The 19,610-nt window shown below is 42.1% G+C and overlaps 2 protein-coding genes and 1 pseudogene across 12 annotated transcripts in view; 1 reads left to right on the plus strand and 2 right to left on the minus strand.

Moving 5' to 3' along the window:
* LOC134483242 (zinc finger CCCH-type antiviral protein 1-like) lies at positions 1–1,287 on the minus strand (annotated as a pseudogene).
* Positions 1–19,610, minus strand: part of LOC147998918 (disks large homolog 5-like) — an 81,511-nt gene that overhangs the window by 36,466 nt on the left and 25,435 nt on the right. For 2 of the 11 annotated variants that reach the window (XR_015643815.1, XR_015643817.1), the window contains exons 1-2: positions 17,016–17,648; positions 10,273–10,354 (exon numbers count right to left, since the gene is read on the minus strand). The gene's annotated coding sequence lies outside the window, so the exon portion shown is untranslated. Of the gene's footprint in view, positions 1–10,272; positions 10,355–17,015; positions 17,659–19,610 lie in introns of those variants that run through there. The other 9 variants (XR_015643809.1, XR_015643816.1, XR_015643811.1 and 6 more) reach the window with 9 other exon arrangements.
* Positions 651–19,610, plus strand: part of LOC147998919 (uncharacterized) — a 27,842-nt gene continuing 8,882 nt past the window's right edge. Inside the window, exon 1 of the mRNA XM_087595764.1 lies at positions 651–1,569. The gene's annotated coding sequence lies outside the window, so the exon portion shown is untranslated. The remainder of the gene's footprint in view (positions 1,570–19,610) is intronic.

The following is a 19,610-nucleotide window of genomic DNA, read 5'->3' on the forward strand; positions in this document are numbered from 1 at the left end:
TCAATTATTCCACTGAATTGAAAGAGAAGGAACATTGCCAAACTCCTTCCCTGAGTTTCTCCTTTTACCTAGAATTCCTGAGTCTGTTGCTTCTTCCATTGTCACCCCATCAATAGAACCATTTAAAATGGGATGTAATCGATGTCTGGAGCCTCATTCTTTCCCTTGACCTCCATGCGGTGTCCAGAAGGCATGCCTGTTCTCATGGACATGGACTCATCTCTTTTTGCTGCAGCAAGAAGAAAGCCAGCAGAGGAGGCAGGAGCTTACAAAGAATCAGTAGGATTTCTAGAAAAGAAGCCATCCAGATGTCCATTCTCAGAAAACCCCTGGCTTGCTCTCATGTGACTGGGTCCTCAGACACCAGCAGCCTTAGATGAGACCAAGGAAAGCTGTGCAGAGTCCTGGGTCCCCAGGTTCTTGACCTCCTGAGTGACAGCTATAGACACATCCTCCAGGGAATCCTTACAGCTGGTGACATCTGGACAAAGTGAACCAGATGCCAAAATGAGACATGGGAGAGAAATCCTAGACTGTTTGGAAGGAATCAGTCTCTGCTTTTGCTTTTGTCTCTGTGTGCCCTGCTGCTATGATGTTCATGGGGAGCTCTCATGCCAGTGGGTCTCCTCCTAATGTGTTTGTTGTTGCAGATGTCCTGGATGTTCTGGACCCCATCAGAACTCAGCCCGTGCTCAGTCACGGAGGTCAGCACCTTCCTGTCCAACAGGTCATGAGACCTGAGACAATTGAGGTAACGGCAGTTGGCCTGGGTGAAGTGCTCACAGACTTGGACTCTCTTGCATGGCTGTGGCTTCAAGCAGATCTGTTTGTGGCTGTCTCCTTTGTAGTAACTTTTGCAGGAGAAAAGAATCCCCCTGTACCAGGAAGAAGGCCGGCTCCTCTTGGTTAAGCCCAGAAAGCTCATGATTCTTCAGGACCTGGAAGCTCTGTTCCTAAAAACTTGGTGTGGATATTTGCAGAGGTTTCTCTGGGATTTTGCATAATGACTCTGTCCCAGAAGTTTGAGCTTGCAGAGGCTTGGGCAATCTGTAGCATGGTCCCTGGATGCACTTGAGATTGAAGCCACAGGCTTCAGTAGTAGCCGCCACCTACAGCATGATCCCTGCCTGATCTCCAGTCTCCAATAGGAATAAGCAGTCTTGCCCAGCAGCTCATAGAGCTCTGCCTCTGGAGCCTGATCCTACTCTGCAGTTCCTTTAAGGTCATGCAGCCCCTGTGGGTCCACAGGATCTTGGTGATGAAACAGTCTGCCCCAGGATCCCCCATGGTGCACTATGGCTGCAGCTGCTCAGGCTTGTGAGCTGGACTCTGCTTTGTGGAGAAAGGAAACTGGAAAAGGGGATAACACATGAAATGGAAATGAAGAAAATAACCAGTAAAAATTAAAAGAATTAAAGTCATCATCTCAGGAGAATGAGTGGGAAGCCAGGTCCTTAAGCAGGCAGGTTCTCCACAACAATGCATGCTGGGTTCAAGACTGGACATGAGGTGCCCTGAGCTTGGGACTGCCAGGCTCCTACTGGGAAGAGAGCTTTCTTCTTCATTTCTGTAAGTCTCTCTAGTTTTCTTTTAAGGCTTTCATCTCATCATTGACTTTCCCAATGACCTTTTATGACAAGCCATTATGGTTAACAAGAATTAAGTAAAGGCTCATTGAGCTGGTGGTAGTTGGAGGTCTGGGGGAAGCCCTGGACAGAGAGATCTTGCCTACCAGGGGTGGGATGTGCATGGTGGGAGGGACTAGTGGAGTGTCATTGGCCTCAGTATGCACAGGCTTGGGGCTGGTGCCTGGCTGCCTGGTGCGCCTCTGTGGCTACTTGGCCTGGGTCCCACCGCAGATGCCCATGGTGGTTGCTGGCCAGTTGTGCTTGCTCTACCTGTCCTCGGGGCTTCTGGCGGGGCTGACCACAGCCTTGAACATGGACAACCGTGGACAAAGTGGGCCAGAAATCGGAGGATCATGGGAGCATCTTCAACTTCCCCCTCCCCAAGCACTGGCAGTTGCAGCTGGAGGACAAGCCACTGTGAGTTTCCCCACATCCAGGCAGGTGTTCTGCACCACCAGGAGAGCAAGGGCAAGCACTGCTGCCACCAGTCCCACATGCGCAAGGCCTATTTGCTGACTGGCAGGGCTTCACTTTGCTCTGCCTGGCTCTGCTTTGCCTTGCTCTGCCCTGTGGGCTCTCACTTCTTTGGCCAAAGACTGTTGAGATCCCGGCTTGCCTCACCTTTCTTTTTTTTTTTTTTTTTTTTTTTTTTTTTATTAACTTGAGTATTTCTTATATACATTTCGAGTGTTATTCCCTTTCCCGGTTTCCGGGCAAACATCCCCCTCCCCCCTCCCCTTCCTTATGGGTGTTCCCCTCCCAACCCTCCCCCCATTGCCGCCCTCCCCCCATAGACTAGTTCACTGGGGGTTCAGTCTTAGCAGGACCCAGGGCTTCCCCTTCCACTGGTGCTCTTACTAGGATATTCATTGCTACCTATGGGGTCAGAGTCCAGGGTCAGTCCATGTATAGTCTTTAGGTAGTGGCTTAGTCCCTGGAAGCTCTGGTTGCTTGGCATTGTTGTACTTTTGGGGTCTCGAGCCCCTTCAAGCTCTTCCAGTCCTTTCTCTGATTCCTTCAATAGGGGACCTATTCTCAGTTCAGTGGTTTGCTGCTGGCATTCGCCTCTGTATTTGCTGTATTCTGGCTGTGTCTCTCAGGAGCGATCTACATCCGGCTCCTGTCGGTCTGCACTTCTTTGCTTCATCCATCTTGTCTAATTGGGTGGCTGTATATGTATGGGCCACATGTGGGGCAGGCTCTGAATGGGTGTTCCTTCAGTCTCTGTTTTAATCTTTGCCTCTCCCTTCCCTGCCAAGGGTATTCTTTTTCCTCATTTAAAGAAGGAGTGAAGCATTCACATTTTGATCATCCGTCTTGGGTTTCGTTTGTTCTAGGGATCTAGGGTAATTCAAGCATTTGGGCTAATAGCCACTTATCAATGAGTGCATACCATGTATGTCTTTCTGTGATTGGGTTAGCTCACTCAGGATGATATTTTCCAGTTCCAACCATTTGCCTACGAATTTCATAAACTCGTTGTTTTTGATAGCTGAGTAATATTCCATTGTGTAGATGTACCACATTTTCTGTATCCATTCCTCTGTTGAAGGGCATCTGGGTTCTTTCCATTTTCTGGCTATTATAAATAAGGCTGCGATGAACATAGTGTAGCACGTGTCTCTTTTATATGTTGAGGCATCTTTTGGGTATATGCCCAAGAGAGGTATAGCTGGATCCTCAGGCAGTTCAATGTCCAATTTTCTGAGGAACCTCCAGACTGATTTCCAGAATGGTTTTACCAGTCTGCAATCCCACCAACAATGGAGGAGTGTTCCTCTTTCTCCACATCCTCGCCAGCATCTGCTGTCACCTGAGTTTTTGATCTTAGCCAATCGCACTGGTGTGAGGTGAAATCTCAGGGTTGTTTTGATTGGCATTTCCCTTATGACTAAAGATGTTGAACATTTCTTTAGGTGTTTCTCAGCCATTCGGCATTCCTCAGCTGTGAATTCTTTGTTTAGCTCTGAACCCCATTTTTTAATAGGGTTATTTGTTTCCCTGCGGTCTAACTTCTTGAGTTCTTTGTATATTTTGGATATAAGGCCTCTATCTGTTGTAGGATTGGTAAAGATCTTTTCCCAATCTGTTGGTTGCCATTTTGTCCTAACCACAGTGTCCTTTGCCTTACAGAAGCTTTGCAGTTTTATGAGATCCCATTTGTCGATTCTTGATCTTAGAGCATGAGCCATTGGTGTTTTGTTCAGGAAATTTTTTCCAGTGCCCATGTGTTCCAGATGCTTCCCTAGTTTTTCTTCTATTAGTTTGAGTGTGTCTGGTTTGATGTGGAGGTCCTTGATCCACTTGGACTTAAGCTTTGTACAGGGTGATAAGCATGGATCGATCTGCATTCTTCTACATGTTGCCCTCCAGTTGAACCAGCACCATTTGCTGAAAATGCTATCTTTTTTCCATTGGATGGTTTTGGCTCCTTTGTCAAAAATCAAGTGACCATAGGTGTGTGGGTTCATTTCTGGGTCTTCAATTCTATTCCGTTGGTCTATCTGTCTGTCTCTGTACCAATACCATGCAGTTTTTATCACTATTGCTCTGTAATACTGCTTGAGTTCAGGGATAGTGATTCCCCCTGAAGTTCTTTTATTGTTGAGGATAGCTTTAGCTATCCTGGGTTTTTTGTTATTCCAGATGAATTTGCAAATTGTTCTGTCTAACTCTTTGAAGAATTGGATTGGTATTTTGATGGGGATTGCATTGAATCTGTAGATCGCTTTTGGTAAAATGGCCATTTTTACTATATTAATCCTGCCAATCCATGAGCATGGGAGATCTTTCCATCTTCTGAGGTCTTCTTCAATTTCTTTCCTCAGTGTCTTGAAGTTCTTATTGTACAGATCTTTTACTTGCTTGGTTAAAGTCACACCGAGGTACTTTATATTATTTGGGTCTATTATGAAGGGTGTCGTTTCCCTAATTTCTTTCTCGGCTTGTTTCTCTTTTGTATAGAGGAAGGCAACTGATTTATTTGAGTTAATTTTATACCCAGCCACTTTGCTGAAGTTGTTTATCAGCTTTAGTAGTTCTCTGGTGGAACTTTTGGGATCACGTAAATATACTATCATGTCATCTGCAAATAGTGATATTTTGACCTCTTCTTTTCCGATCTGTATCCCTTTGATCTCCTTTTGTTGTCTGATTGCTCTGGCTAGAACTTCAAGAACTATATTGAATAAGTAGGGAGAGAGTGGGCAGCCTTGTCTAGTACCTGATTTTAGTGGGATTGCTTCAAGTTTCTCTCCATTTAGTTTAATGTTAGCAACTGGTTTGCTGTATATGGCTTTTACTATGTTTCGGTATGGGCCTTGAATTCCTATTCTTTCCAGGACTTTTATCATGAAGGGGTGTTGAATTTTGTCAAATGCTTTCTCAGCATCTAATGAAATGATCATGTGGTTCTGTTCTTTCAGTTTGTTTATATGATGGATCACGTTGATGGTTTTCCGTATATTAAACCATCCCTGCATGCCTGGGATGAAGCCTACTTGATCATGGTGGATGATTGTTTTGATGTGCTCTTGAATTCGGTTTGCCAGAATTTTATTGAGTATTTTTGCGTCGATATTCATAAGGGAAATTGGTCTGAAGTTCTCTTTCTTTGTTGTGTCTTTGTGTGGTTTAGGTATAAGAGTAATTGTGGCTTCGTAGAAGGAATTCGGTAGGGCTCCATCTGTTTCAATTTTGTGGAATAGTTTGGATAATATTGGTATGAGGTCTTCTATGAAGGTTTGATAGAATTCTGCACTAAACCCGTCTGGACCTGGGCTCTTTTTGGTTGGGAGACCTTTAATGACTGCTTCTATTTCCTTAGGAGTTATGGGGTTCTTTAACTGGTTTATCTGTTCCTGATTTAACCTCGATACCTGGTATCTGTCTAGGAAATTGTCCATTTCCTGAAGATTTTCAAATTTTGTTGAATATAGGTTTTTATAGTAAGATCTGATGATTTTTTGAATTTCCTCCGAATCTGTAGTTATGTCTCCCTTTTCATTTCTGATTTTGTTAATTTGGACACACTCTTTGTGTCCTCTCATTAGTCTGGCTAAGGGTTTATCTATCTTGTTGATTTTCTCAAAGAACCAACTTTTGGTTCTGTTGATTCTTTCTATGGTCCTTTTTGTTTCTACTTGGTTGATTTCAGCTCTGAGTTTGATTATTTCCTGCCTTCTACTCCTCCTGGGTGTATTTGCTTCTTTTTGTTCTAGAGCTTTTAGGTGTGCTGTCAAGCTGCTGACATATGCTCTTTCCTGTTTCTTTCTGCAGGCACTCAGCGCTATGAGTTTTCCTCTTAGCACAGCTTTCATTGTGTCCCATAAGTTTGAGTATGTTGTATCTTCATTTTCATTAAATTCTAAAAAGTTTTTAATTTCTTTCTTTATTTCTTCCTTGACCAGGTTATCATTGAGTAGAGCATTGTTCAATTTCCACGTATATGTGGGCATTCTTCCCTTATTGTTATTGAAGACCAGTTTTAGGCCGTGGTGGTCCGATAGCACGCATGGGATTATTTCTATCTTTCTGTACCTGTTGAGGCCCGTTTTTTGACCAATTATATGGTCAATTTTGGAGAAAGTACCATGAGGAGCTGAGAAGAAGGTATATCCTTTTGCTTTAGGATAGAATGTTCTATAAATATCCGTTAAGTCCATTTGGCTCATGACTTCTCTTAGTCTGTCGACATCACTGTTTAATTTCTGTTTCCATGATCTGTCCATTGATGAGAGTGGGGTGTTGAAATCTCCCACTATTATTGTGTGAGGTGCAATGTGTGTTTTGAGCTTTACCTTTCAATAGGCACCTCTGTGAAGTGAGGAGAACCAAAGGGACAGAAGGCTGACCTGGCCCTGGAGACTTGTGTCTCCCCCTCCACCAAAGTGCTTTCCTCAGTTCTCCACTCCGGTTTTAGTTTGCAGGGATCCCAGCAGGTGGCAGGCTTCGCTGAGCCTCCCCTGTGAGAAGGGGACAGTGGTGGGACTTATGGTTGTGGGAAGTCTTTCAGGGAGATGCAGGCTTTCTCAAACTCTCCGACCATCCATCCAGTGCCCTCCCTGGTTCCCATTCCCTGTGTTTGTTGCGAAGTCACTTTTCGCTGTCCTGTGTGACTTTCCCTGCAGACTGGGCTCTCCTGCAGGAGATACTCTCACATGCTTCTTTAAAAGCCCCTGTTCCTCAGATTTAGATCAGCTGTGAAAACAGGCTTCTCCATGCCAGGGTGAGAGCTACCCCTCCCAGCTCAGAGCTGCAACACCATAGGATCCTCAGGCCCCAGTGCTGGGTGGGTCCCATGGAAGAGTTAGAGGAAAGCTTCCCTTCTGAGAAGTGACTTAACACAGAAGGTTCACAAGTGACAGTCAACCCCCAAGTATTTCTTCCAGGAGAAAGCACTCAGCTCTCCCCTTTAAACAGTTTAGGCTCCCACATGGCCCAGTTTTGTGATTGGGGAAGATTTTCTGGAGCTTAGTTGGCCAGTCAAAGTGGGGCTACATTCTTTTTTTTTTTTTTCTTTATTAACTTGAGTATTTCTTATTTACATTTCGATTGTATTCTCTTTCCCGGTTTCCCTGGCCAACATCCTCCTAACCCCCCCTCTTCTATATGGCTGTCCCCCTCCCCATCCTCCCACCATTACCACCCTCCCCCCAACAATCACGTTCACTGGGGGTTCAGTCTTGGCAGGACCAAGGGCTTCCCCTTCCACTGGTGCTCTGACTAGGCTATTCATTGGTACGTATGCAGTTGGAGCCCAGGGTCAGTCTTTGGGTAGTGGCTTAGTCCCTGGAAGCTCTGGTTGGTTGGAATTGTTTTTCATATGCAGTCTTAACCCCCTTGAGCTCTTTCAGTCCTTTCTAAGATTCCTTCAACGGGGGTCCTATTCTCAGTTCAGTGGTTTGCTGCTGGCATTCGCCTCTGTATTTGCTGTATTCTGGCTGTGTCTCTCAGGAGCGATCTACATCCGGCTCCTGTCAGCCTGCACTTCTTTGCTTCATCCATCTTATCTAATTGGGTGGCTGTATATGTATGGGCCACATGTGGAGCAGGCTCTGAATGGGTGTTCCTTCTGCCTCTGTTTTAATCTTTGCCTCTCTATTCCCTGCCAAGGGTATTCTTGTTCCTCTTTTAAAGAAGGAGTGAAGCATTTGCTTTTTGGTCATCCTTCTTGATTTTCATGTGTTCTGTGCATCTAGGGTAATTCAAGCATTTGGGCTAATAGCCACTTATCAATGAATGCATACCATGTGTGTTTTTCTGTGATTGGGTTACCTCACTCTGGATGATATTTTCCAGTTCCATCCATTTGCCTATGAATTTCATAAAATCATTGTTTTTGATAGCCGAGTAATATTCCATTGTGTAGATGTACCACATTTTCTGTATCCATTCCTCTGTTGGGTTCTTTCCAGCTTCTGGCTATTATAAGTAAGGCTGCTATGAACATAGTGGAGCACGTGTCTTTTTTATATGTTGGGGCATCTTTTGGGTATATGCCCAAGAGAGGTATAGCTCAGTCCTCAGGTAGTTCAATATCCAATTTTCTGAGAAACCTCCAACTGATTTCCAGAATGGTTGTACCAGTCTGCCTCCCACCAACATTGGAGGAGTGTTCCTCTTTCTCCACATCCTGGCCAGCATTTGCTGTCACCTGAGTTCTTGATCTTAGCCATTCTCACTGGTGTGCGGTGAAATCTCAGGGTTGTTTTGATTTGCATTTCCCTTATGACTAAAGATGTTGAACATTTCTTTTGGTGTTTCTCAGCCATTCGGCATTCCTCAGCTGTGAATTCTTTGTTTACCTCTGAACTCCATTTTTTAATAGGGTTATTTGACTCCCTGCAGTCTAACTTCTTGAGTTCTTTGTATATTTTGGATATAAGCCCTCTATCTGTTGTAGAATTGGTAAAGATCTTTTCCCAATCTGTTGGTGGGGCTACATTCTTAATCCATACTCATTCACACAACAGAACATCTTCCTCCCCACCCACGAGGCCTTGACTTGAACCCAGGTCCTTCCAGGATCAACAGACCTGAGAGAACAGATTGCAGCACAAGAGAGAAAAGAAGCCAGAATAGTTTAAACTGGAGAAAACCCCCATATAGGCCGTTTACCAACTTTAGGGGTTTGCATATTGTGGACTTCAGAATCTTACGGTCAGATTTTTCTGATTACACCTTATAGGTGAAGCTGAAGTCTACTGAGGGTGGGATCATCCCAGGCAGGGAGGGGATCTGACTCTGCAGGCCTGGCCACCCTCTGCATTCTCCCAAAAATAATTTTTAGTCAGCTGTAAATCTGAAGTGAAATTTGTTTTTTGTCAACTCAAACGGTTGACATTTCAAGTCTCACACACCATGTGAGAGACACACATTTATCCACAGGGGATTTGAACTTACTTCTATAGAAATGACTGTGGGCCAACAGAGGGAAAGCATTCTTGCCTTTAGCATTCTGTCTGTATCAGAGACTACATGGACTGGCTTCCTGGACAGACATGTCCAAGCAGACAGACATTGTAATGAGGGAAAACTTAGGCAAGAAATGACCTGGGGACAGTGATTTCAGATTGTGCCTTTAGCCAGGAATCTCTGTTGTCATTAAGGCAAGCAGTCTTGGGCTTGCCAAAACTTGTCAGTATTTCAGGGCTCTTACAACTGCTCCAGGTACTTCTGAGGTGAAAGCCTTTCATTAAAAAAAAAGTTTATAGAGCAATATTTCTCCACCTGTGGGTGGCAACTGCTTCACAGAGATTGCATATCAGATACCTTGTACATTATGACTCATAAGAGTAGCAATATTATTTATGAAGTAGCAATGAAATAATTTTATGGAGGGGATCATCACAGTATGAAGAGCTGTATTAAAGTGTTGCAGCAGTAGGACTGTTGAGAACCACTGCCATAGAAGCTGACACATGGGAGCAGACTCCTCAGATGAGTAGAGACCCACGACAAGGGATACTGTGTCCCACCCTAGAACCCAGAGGCAGAATCTATCCCAGGAGTCTGTGGGCTCACCTTGTCTTAAATTCTCCCAGGGTCAAGAATAGCATTGATCATCTCAGCAGAGTCAGCTTGCACAGCCCACATCAGGCCCATGGCTTCCCTTTACAGAGAAGGATGTGGGTCTAAGTGACAGTCAGTGAGACTGAGGGGACCCTGATACTCATTTGCTTTGAGCTGTGGTTTCTTCACCTGTAAAATGGACGTGTTTCTGCTGAATTGGGTTGTAGTGGAGATTAACAGAACATACAACCTGCTCAGTGTCTGCCTGGCATGGACCCTGCTGGTTAAATGGAAGCTGTCGATGATGATGAAGTTAAAAGTAGAATTTCTAGCCAGATAGTGTTAGTTGTGGGGCGCCATACAAGTGTTCTAAGCATTTTCTGATTCTAAGACCGCCTCACCTTACAACCTAAGGCTCTTGATTTAAATTTTAAAAAAAGAATAAATATAAAATACCAATATGAAAAAATCATAATCAGAAATGAGCTAATTCCTGCGAAGTCATTTAGCTTTACATTTTCTGCTTCTATTTCCAAGGCATCTAGAGTAGCACTATCCGAGATCCTAAAGCCTTCTATTATGGTGCTACCCATTCATTCCTCTCTCCTTGAGGCCTTCTCAGGTGACTTACCAGAATCAGATGGCTTTTAAGATTGTTCCCATCAGGTGCGATCTCTTTGTCCATGGGCCTTGCCCAAAGCTGCAGGGCCAACCTGTTGTTTTACAATCCAAAATTCCAGACATTAATTTTACCAATGAAGTTTCAGGAGTCAGATGCTGAAGTCAAGTAAAGCTCCCAACTGTCTTTCCTGATTCACTGACCTCCCAGAAGAAGAGCAGTCCTGTTCCCTCTGAACACTTTCTTAAAAATCCTTTAACTCAAAAACTTTCCATTGGTTTAGTTATCTAGATTTCCTTTCACGTTGTGTCTTGATCTGCTGGACCTAAGTGCACTTTTTACCTTTGCCATAAATGTGTGTGGTAGGTGAGCCATATCGTAATTAAGTCCATGTTTACATGAATAAACAACTCTTGCTTTAAATGTCTGTGCCATGGCCCTGCTATACCACACACTACTTTTTCAGTAAATAATACATTCTTGGAGATCACAGTGTGATCAAATATTTTGTAACATGACTTAGTAACGTTCCCTCGATTTTATAAATCAATTTCTTTGACGAGGATTCTGGGTGTTGTCTGTCAGGTCTGAGTGCATCATCTTGGGAATCCCAAGGAACATCAAACTTGGGCTTTTGAAACTGTTGCATATGGCCAACCCGGAGCAAAAACCACCCAGGAATCTACTGATACTTGACACACATTAATTCACCTGCCTTTTTCATATAGTTTATGGCAAGAGGTCACCATTCTTGACCTTGTTTCATTATAAAACGTGGTGCTAAGTGTAACAGTTGGGGTCAAGGAGATCACCCCACAAATCACAAAATACCCATCTCAGATAACCATGTATGGTTTATTGAATACAAAACATCCATGAATTTCAGGACAGAATTAAAAGTCCAAACCTAAGGATAATAGAATAGAAGAGAATTTAGATTTCCAGTTCACAGGTCCAGTAAGCATATTCAGTAAATCATAGCAGAAAACATCCATAAGGTAAAGGAAGAAAAGGCCATGAAGGTACAACAAGCCTACAGAACGCCAATTTAATCATACCAGAAACAATTCCTCCATTAACATAATAATTAAAACACTGAATGCACAGATCAAAGAAAGATCATTAAAAGGGGTAAGGTACAAATAACCAGTAACAAATAAGTTCAGACTCATCTAAATTACACAAGACTTCTCAACAGAGACTCCAAAAGCCAGAAAATCTTGGGCAGATGTAATGCGGACCAAGGATCCTATACCCAGCATAATTCTCAATCACCATAAATGGAGAAACCAAAATATTTCATGACAAAACCAAATTTAAACAATATTTTTCTCTAAGAAAGCACAACAGAGGATTGTAGTAGGGAAACTCCAAGACAATGAGCTAAACTATACCCAAGAAAAACCAAGAAATAAATCATCTCTCAATAATTTCAAAAAATGAAGCACACAATCACCATTTCACCCATAACCAGAAAAAGAAGAGAAAGCAGCAACTATTGGTCTTTAATATCTAACCAGACCCTCTGTCACCAATCCCCCAGCTCCTAGGGAATAAACTGCCAGCCAAAGTATATACAGGGTCTATGGTTCTAGGTAACTGTGTAGAAGGGGACTGATTTAAGTGGCACCCATGTGGCGGGAGGCCATTGTCTACGCTGAGGCCTGTTGCCCAACAAAAGTAGATGCTGGAGTTGTGAGGTGGGAATGGATATGTGTAGGTGGGGGAACACTGTCATATAGGCAAAGCTGAGCAGAAATGGGATGTAAGATATGATGATGGGAGTGTGGAAAGCAGGACAACAGTTGAAATGTAAATAAATAAAATAACCAATTAATAAAAAAATAGCCAAAAATAAAATAAAAAGTGAAAAGGTAAAAGAAAACTTACACCAAAACAAAACAAAAGAAATCCTTGTAGTGGATTGGCCTAATTCTGCTTGTATTTTAATGCTAATATGTAGAACTCAAGACTGGTTAACCTCCAAAAACTGACCCTGCTCCCAGTTAACTGTGATTATAAAGAAGCCAACAGCCAACAGCTGCACAGCAGAGAGATGGGGGAGGTGAGCTTTGAGGGCTTTGCTAGAGAGGATCATGAGGAGGGAAGAAGGAGGAAGAAGCTGCCAGAGAATAAAGGAAGAACATGTGTGATGGAGAGGAGAGAGGAAGAGGACAGCAGCCATGGTTAAGGGAGAGGAGAGCCTGGTCCTGAGGGCTGTCCAAGTGCAACAAAGAGCAGCCAAGATGCTACACAGTCAGTAAGAGTTGAGCGTTATTGTTTGGAAAGTAGATCTGATACCATGGAGGGCAGGCAGCTGCACAGCTACTGTGCTGATTAAGGCATATGATGAATAAATTTACAAAATATGTATAACCAGTAAGGAGCTCTATAGAGGATCCTAAAAGGAATACTTTAGTTTGAAGAGAAGGATAAAATACCAGAGGAAACAGGAAATAATTTAACAAAACTAGAACAGTCAATCAAAAGAAGCCAATAAAACCCACAAAAATTAACAAAATTAAATACATAGGTTTAAATAATATTTGCACGTCACTAAACTCAATTCCCCAGTGAACAGACATTATTTAGCCAGAAACAGGATCACCATCATGAGATGTAGAGGATATACTAGGGAAACAGACCTAAGACACAGGTCCCTATCGCAATTCTATGCAGTTTCTCTATCCAGCTGACAGAATAGATTTCAAACCAATCCTGTCCAGAAGATGTAAGGACATTCATTTCATATTTTGCAATTACCAAAAGATACTACAATCTAAATATATACATATTAAACACAGCAGTCACAAATTTAAATATATAATTATCACATAGTTCTGAAATTACCCATTAGCTATAATAGTGGTTGTGATTGTTTTTAATAGTCTATTCTGACCACTTGGCAGATCACACGCAAATAAACAAAAGAGGAGGAGCAGAATTCAGTGACATCATCAGTCAAATGGACCTAACAAACTACACTGAACTATACATATATTTTCTATCAGCCTGTGGATCTGTCTCCAAAATTGACCACGGATTAGGACACAGAACAGCCCTCAGGAAAGATAAGAAAGGTGAAGTAGTGTCATGCATTCTATCTAAGCACAAAGGAATCAAACTGGTATCACACAATAGAAAGTGCAGTCAGGACACACTCTCGTGGAAGGTCAGCAACACAAACAACACACTACTGAAAGGGCCAAGGGAGAAACACATAAGGAAAAATTAAAATTCCTAGAAATGAGTGACAATGAAAACACAACCACCACAGATCTATGCGATACAACATAGTTTTAGGAATTATGTTGCAGTCAGCAAAGCCAGAGCAGTGGACCCATCTAATCCCTTTGTCATGCATCAGAAGTAGAGAATCTGGAGTGTGCCCTGTTGGGTTAATGCCTTGAACTGGCTCACCACATTCCCAATTTCCCTTTGCAATGATAACATATTTTTGGCATTACACATTGGATATATGCAATTTGCCTTTTGATTTCATAGGGGAATAATTAAGGGACTTCCTGGAGGGTCGAAAAGCACTGTGGATAAACTGTGTAGAGACTGAAAGACTACAGGGATTTTGGAAGCTGAGCTAATGTATTTTTATTATGATACGTTTAAGAATCTATGGGGAATTGGGAGTGGAATATGGTGATTTGAATGATAATGGCCCCCATAAACTCACATATATGAATGTTTGTTGCTGGTTAGTGGAAATATTCGGGAAGAATTATAAGATACGGATTTGTTGGAGGAGTGTATGGGATTGGGCTTTGAGGTTTCCAAATTCAACACCATCTATAGTTAACACTTTCTCTGTCTCCGACTTGCACATAAGATGTAAGCTCTCAGCCAGTTCTCTAGAAACATGGTGTCCTACCTGCTGCCGTGTACCCCAGCATAATATTCATAGACTCATGATCCTTGAAACTGTAACCTGAAATAAACTCTTTCTTCTACAAGTTCCCTTGCTCATGGTGTCTCTTCACAGCATAGAAAAGAAACTAAGATTGGAAGGAACAGTTAAGTGAAAAATTTCTCAATAATATCCTGGAAAATAAAATTCAGACATTTACCAAAAGTGTCAGGTACCGTGATCAAGCTGGCTTGACTGCAGAGGTGCAAGAATGTTTCAACAAATACAAATGAATAAACAATTCACCACAGAAAACCAAGAACAGGAAACACATGATCACTGCAGTAGAGGCAGACAATCTCTTTGGCAAAATCCCACAGTGATTAATGCAAAAGTCCTGGAGAATCTGGGATATGGAGAAGACATACCTTAACATTATAAAGGCAATATGCAAGGCCAACAGCATCCTAACTGGAGGAAATCATAATGGATTTCCACTAAAATCAGGAATAAGTCACAGATGTTCATTCTTTTCATCTAATTCAACTAGTATGTGAAGTCTTATCCAAACAATATGACAATAGAGAGATGGAAAGGCATGTTAATATGAAAGAAAGCAGTCAGAGCATTCTCATTTGCAGGCGATATGATCCATATATAAAGACCACTACGAAACCACTAGCAAACTCCTATGGCTCATGGATACATTCACTAAAATCACAGTAAAATCAATAGAACTCCTGTATACCAACAATAAATATGACGAAAGAAGCCAAGAAAACAAACCCATTCAGAATAAAAATCTTGTAATATCTAAGGAAGTAAAGACTTGTTAAAATGAAATCATTAGGAATAATAAAAAAAAAAAAACTGAAGAAACCAGAAAATGAAGAGGCCTCTCATTTTCATGTATCAGTATGATTTATATTATTATATCGAATCCTACCAGAGTCATCTACAGGTTTAAATCCATCCCATTATAATCCCAATACAGATCTTCATGGGAATGAAAAAAAAATCTCAGAACTCACATGAAAGCACAACTGAGCAGGGCAGTCAGACACTGCTAACTAATAAGACAGTAAAGCACTGCGGGAGGCATCACCTTTAATGATTTCACCTTCATTTTGGGGAATAGTAAAAAAGAAAAACCAGCATGTTAATATCATGAGAGCAGACACAGTGCCTAATGGAATAAAATTGAAGAGCCTGATATTGGCCTATGTTCTTATCAGCATTTGGGTTTTGACAAAAAGGAAAACAAACAAACAAAACAAAAAACTCCCAACCCCCCCTCCCACCACCACACACAAGTGCAGTTTTCAACCTGTGGGTTGCAAGCCCTTCAGGGAACAACCACATATGAGACATACTTTATACATGCTATTTACATTACAATTTAAAACAGAAGCAACCTTACATTTATGACTTAGCAATGAAATAATTTGGTAGTTGGGGTTGGTTACCACAATGTGAAGAACTGTATTCCTTGAGTTGTTCTTGGTCATAGTATTTTTCTGCAGTAACAGAAATGTGACTGATATATAAACTGGCACCGAAGTGAGTGGAGATGTTTGTGAGGAATCTCTTGATTTTTTGGAGGAGGGTGGTAGACTTTGGATTGGGAAAACTGTTGAATTATTTAAGGAGATCTTAACAGTTCTTTTAGTTTGCCACATGGGAGACATAAGTATTGTGAGTCTGTGCAAAATAGAGCCTCTCTGATGAAACTTCAAAGGATGGCAGGAACTCAATTGGTGACTGGCTTAGAAGCAATTGATATAATTTGGCAAACAATCTGTCTCTTTTCTGCCTGTTTACTAAGAAGTGACCTGAAGATAAGTAAAAAGCTAATTGACTAATTGTTTTGAGCAAACTTCAAGGGGTAGATATCCAGTGACCTTCCTCATATGGTAGGAATGTGTGTTTGTATTTTCAATTGTTAATGTAGCCAGGACTTCAGTCCCTCCACATTCAGGGTCTGGACGCATATGAAACTGCAAGATCTCCCAGGATTTGGAAAATATCCCAATTGTTGTAAGGTCCCCAAAACATGTTGTCACCCCACACACATTGGGAAGCAACTTAAAAAAACATGACCCCCTCGTTCTCAGGAGGAAGGGTGGGTGGGTGGTTATTTGACTGCCGTGGGCTGTAGATGATTATTGTCAGTTAGGGGGTTGGTTGCAAGTTCTTACTGGCCATGGTCAGGGAGGAAACAGTAAAGGAAATTCGAACCAGGGATGTCTTTCTTCCTTTCTCTTTCTCTCCTCAATTCTCTGTCTAATGTTGTGGGAAATCAGGAGAAGGGACTAAAATGACAAAATCATAGATCACTGTATCTCTATTTATACTAGAAAGCAATACAAAGTCTCAAATATTTTAGGATGGCATGGATTTTTGAATGATGATAGAATTTAAAATTGTACTTGCATAAATGATTCAATTCATTTTTAAGATATAAGTATATGCAACTTATTCACAATGTGGTGTAAAATTCTAATGTTATAAAATTACTACTGCACACTGCCGTGGATAATTAAGGAATTCAAGCTAGTACTTTCCAACTATAAATAATCAGTCTTCCAGTCATGTTAGGTACTGCTTTAGTTAGGTACAGAAATAAGCTTTATTTAACTTCCTGTGTATGTTTTTAAAGTTAAGTAGGAAGTAAATCCCTTGGGAAAAAAGCCACATTTGTCCACTGAGATAGACATTACATACAAAGGTGGTTCTCAAATCCTTTAGAGATCTGAAGAATCTGCCATTTCAGATGTCCTAATAGTTAAAGGCTTTTCACAGTGGGAGAGACCTCAACTCCTGGTAGTGTCCCCAATCTATTCTGAAAAAGATGATGGGCTCTAAAGAACCATTGGGTGAAATACTACCTACTTACCTCTACTGCTGCCAGAAAGCTGTCCAGACTGTGCAGAAGTTGATCATGGGGAAGTCTGTGTCCCAGTTTTTGGAAAAAAAAATAGGATAGTCCTTCAAGTGACCTGCTTCAAAGGATTGTTGTCAGAGCTCCTGGCCCAGTGAGTTGAAGGTGGATGCCACAGTGACACAGGAATATTTGCTGTCTGACTCCCAGGGTAGCCAACAATTTCTGTCATTTCTTAGGTTTGGAAGCTGTTTGCTCTGAATTTCCTTTTATTCAGGCAACATTTCTCCTCCTCAGATCTGGGATGGGGTTGAAGATTAGATAGTTTAGTCTTAACCTTTTCTTGTTATGAGAATCAGAAAAACAAACTTGTTCACCATCGTGCAGAAATGTGACAGCCAGGAACCTGGACAGGAACAGGGTGGACATGGGAGGCTCAGAAAGCAGGGCTCTATGGACAGTCCACAGCAGTATCAAAACTCCTGTGATAACCGCTCTGGCACCATAAGTCCTGAGAGAGGATGGGGATGCCAGGAGAGTGTTAGTGGTCTGCCCACTGCCTGGGACTTTTAAAAGCTTGTACCACCCCCGAGCACATAGAAGAGCTTGAGCAGAAAGAGGCCGATGCCCAGAAGCCTCTGCTGTGGTAGGAGGCAGTTATGGCGGTTGGAGGTGGGGGTAGAGGTGGAGGAGGGATGGGAGAAGACCGAGGAGTTTCCCCAAAAGACAAGAACAGACACCATCCTTACTACTCCAGAACCCACGCCAATCCCACCCCACCCCTAAAATGCCCAGTCCACTGCCAAACGTCCCCATGCCAAGCATTCACAGCTTCATCCCCACTGTGCTTATTTCTTATTTTTTTTAACTTCTTATTTATTCTCTGTGAACCTCACATCCTGCAGCTCAACTCCATTCATCTGCCCTCCCCTCAGGTCTGCACTCCACCCTTGCATCCTGCTCTAAATCAGAGCAAAAATAATCTTCGTGTGGAAGCGGAATAAAGAAAAAGAAAAAAAAATTGTACGCAAAAAATGTGTCAAATTTTAAGGATGAAAGACATAAACGCTTAAATTGTTTGGAATTAATGAAAGTACATTTGGTCTCAGAAGACTTATTATGGTTAATAAATGCAAGTTATGATAGATAAGGGATACAAAGCTTAAAAAGTGATAGAAAATGATTTAGGTACAAAATTTTAGACTAATATAATTTAGATAACGAAGTACCTTCTCCAATTTTGCAAAATACGAATGGACAGAATATTGTGACAGTAATTCTTACCTGATGCATCTCATAAGTTTTCTTATTTTATCTAGCTTATTAATGTTAAATTAAAGGTATTTCTTGGAGTAAAAGGGGAAATGCTGAGGTGACCTCCCTTTGTACTAAGGTGTGTCAACTTTCAATTGTTAGTTCTGTACTGGCAGTGAGCTAAGTGCTGGCAGGATTTCTCTTGTCATTTCTATGTCCCATCATCAGGTTTGCTATTTTGTGGATGTTTGTCCTTCTCACCAGCTCAACACAAGCTAAGAGATGTATCAGGTATTGTCTCACTGCCGATTGGATGTAATAAAGATCTGATGGCCATGAGCTGCGTCAGGAAGTATGTGGGCAGAACTTCCGGGCATAGAGAGGGACATAGGCAGAGGCAAGCTGAAGCAGGAGATTCAGAGTAGACATGGGCAGAAAGAGATATGGAACAGACCACGGCAGAGGGGTAAAGAGCTAAGCAGCAGGTGGGTCTCAATGGTAGAAGAATAGGGTTAAATTTTAGAGAAGATGAGGGACTGCCCAGTGAAAGGCCTAAGATTCAAACTTTGTTCGAATTCTCCATGTCCCATTTACATCTCAGGCAACTCTGTGAAAATAGTACACAATACAGTATTAACATGGCTTTGAGCCTGTGGTTTGGTTACTTTTGGTCACTGTTCCTCAAGACTGCAGGAGAAGGAACAACACACAGGGCAAACACATGAAAACCATGTGCAGCTTAGAGTGGAAAAGATCACTAAGAAGTTTAGTGTCACAGCAAAGTCATGTGCTGAAGAGGAGGGTGACATAGTTAAGGAGATGAATGTTATTAACGATAAGCCTCCTGCCTCTGTACTGTAGAGATGTGGAAGGTGTCCTCAAGGCCAGACTCTTACCAATTAAAATTCCAACTTGGAAAAGGGAGCTCAATAGATTTCGTGCTCCTACAAAGCAAGTGCATAGGGAAGCTGCTGCAGTTGTCATCCAAGCAGGCAGCTGACAGGTCAGTGCACCTCATGTGGCACGGAATTTGGAGGAAAAAAGATTTTAAGATTCAGGATGACATGAACAGGACCAGGCGACTCTCGCATTTATGTTTTTATTATTTGAGGCTTGAATTAGAATGATACTCATAGTCTCATGTTTTTTAGTTTTCTTTCATTATTTTATCTACATTTCCAATTTATCTCCCACTCCATGTTCCTCTACATGAGTCTCTCTTCTGTCCCCCACACCCTCTCCCTATGAGATTGCTCCTCCACCCACCAATTCACTCCCGCCTCAGAGGCCTAAGTTCCAATATCATGGTTCATGAAGCTTCCTCAGAAACAAGGTTCTCCCGTCCCAGTGATCCCA

The sequence above is a fragment of the Rattus norvegicus genome, chromosome 19 (assembly GCF_021556685.1).
Source record: "Rattus norvegicus strain SHRSP/BbbUtx chromosome 19, alternate assembly SHRSP_T2T, whole genome shotgun sequence".
Classification (NCBI taxonomy): domain Eukaryota; kingdom Metazoa; phylum Chordata; class Mammalia; order Rodentia; family Muridae; genus Rattus; species Rattus norvegicus.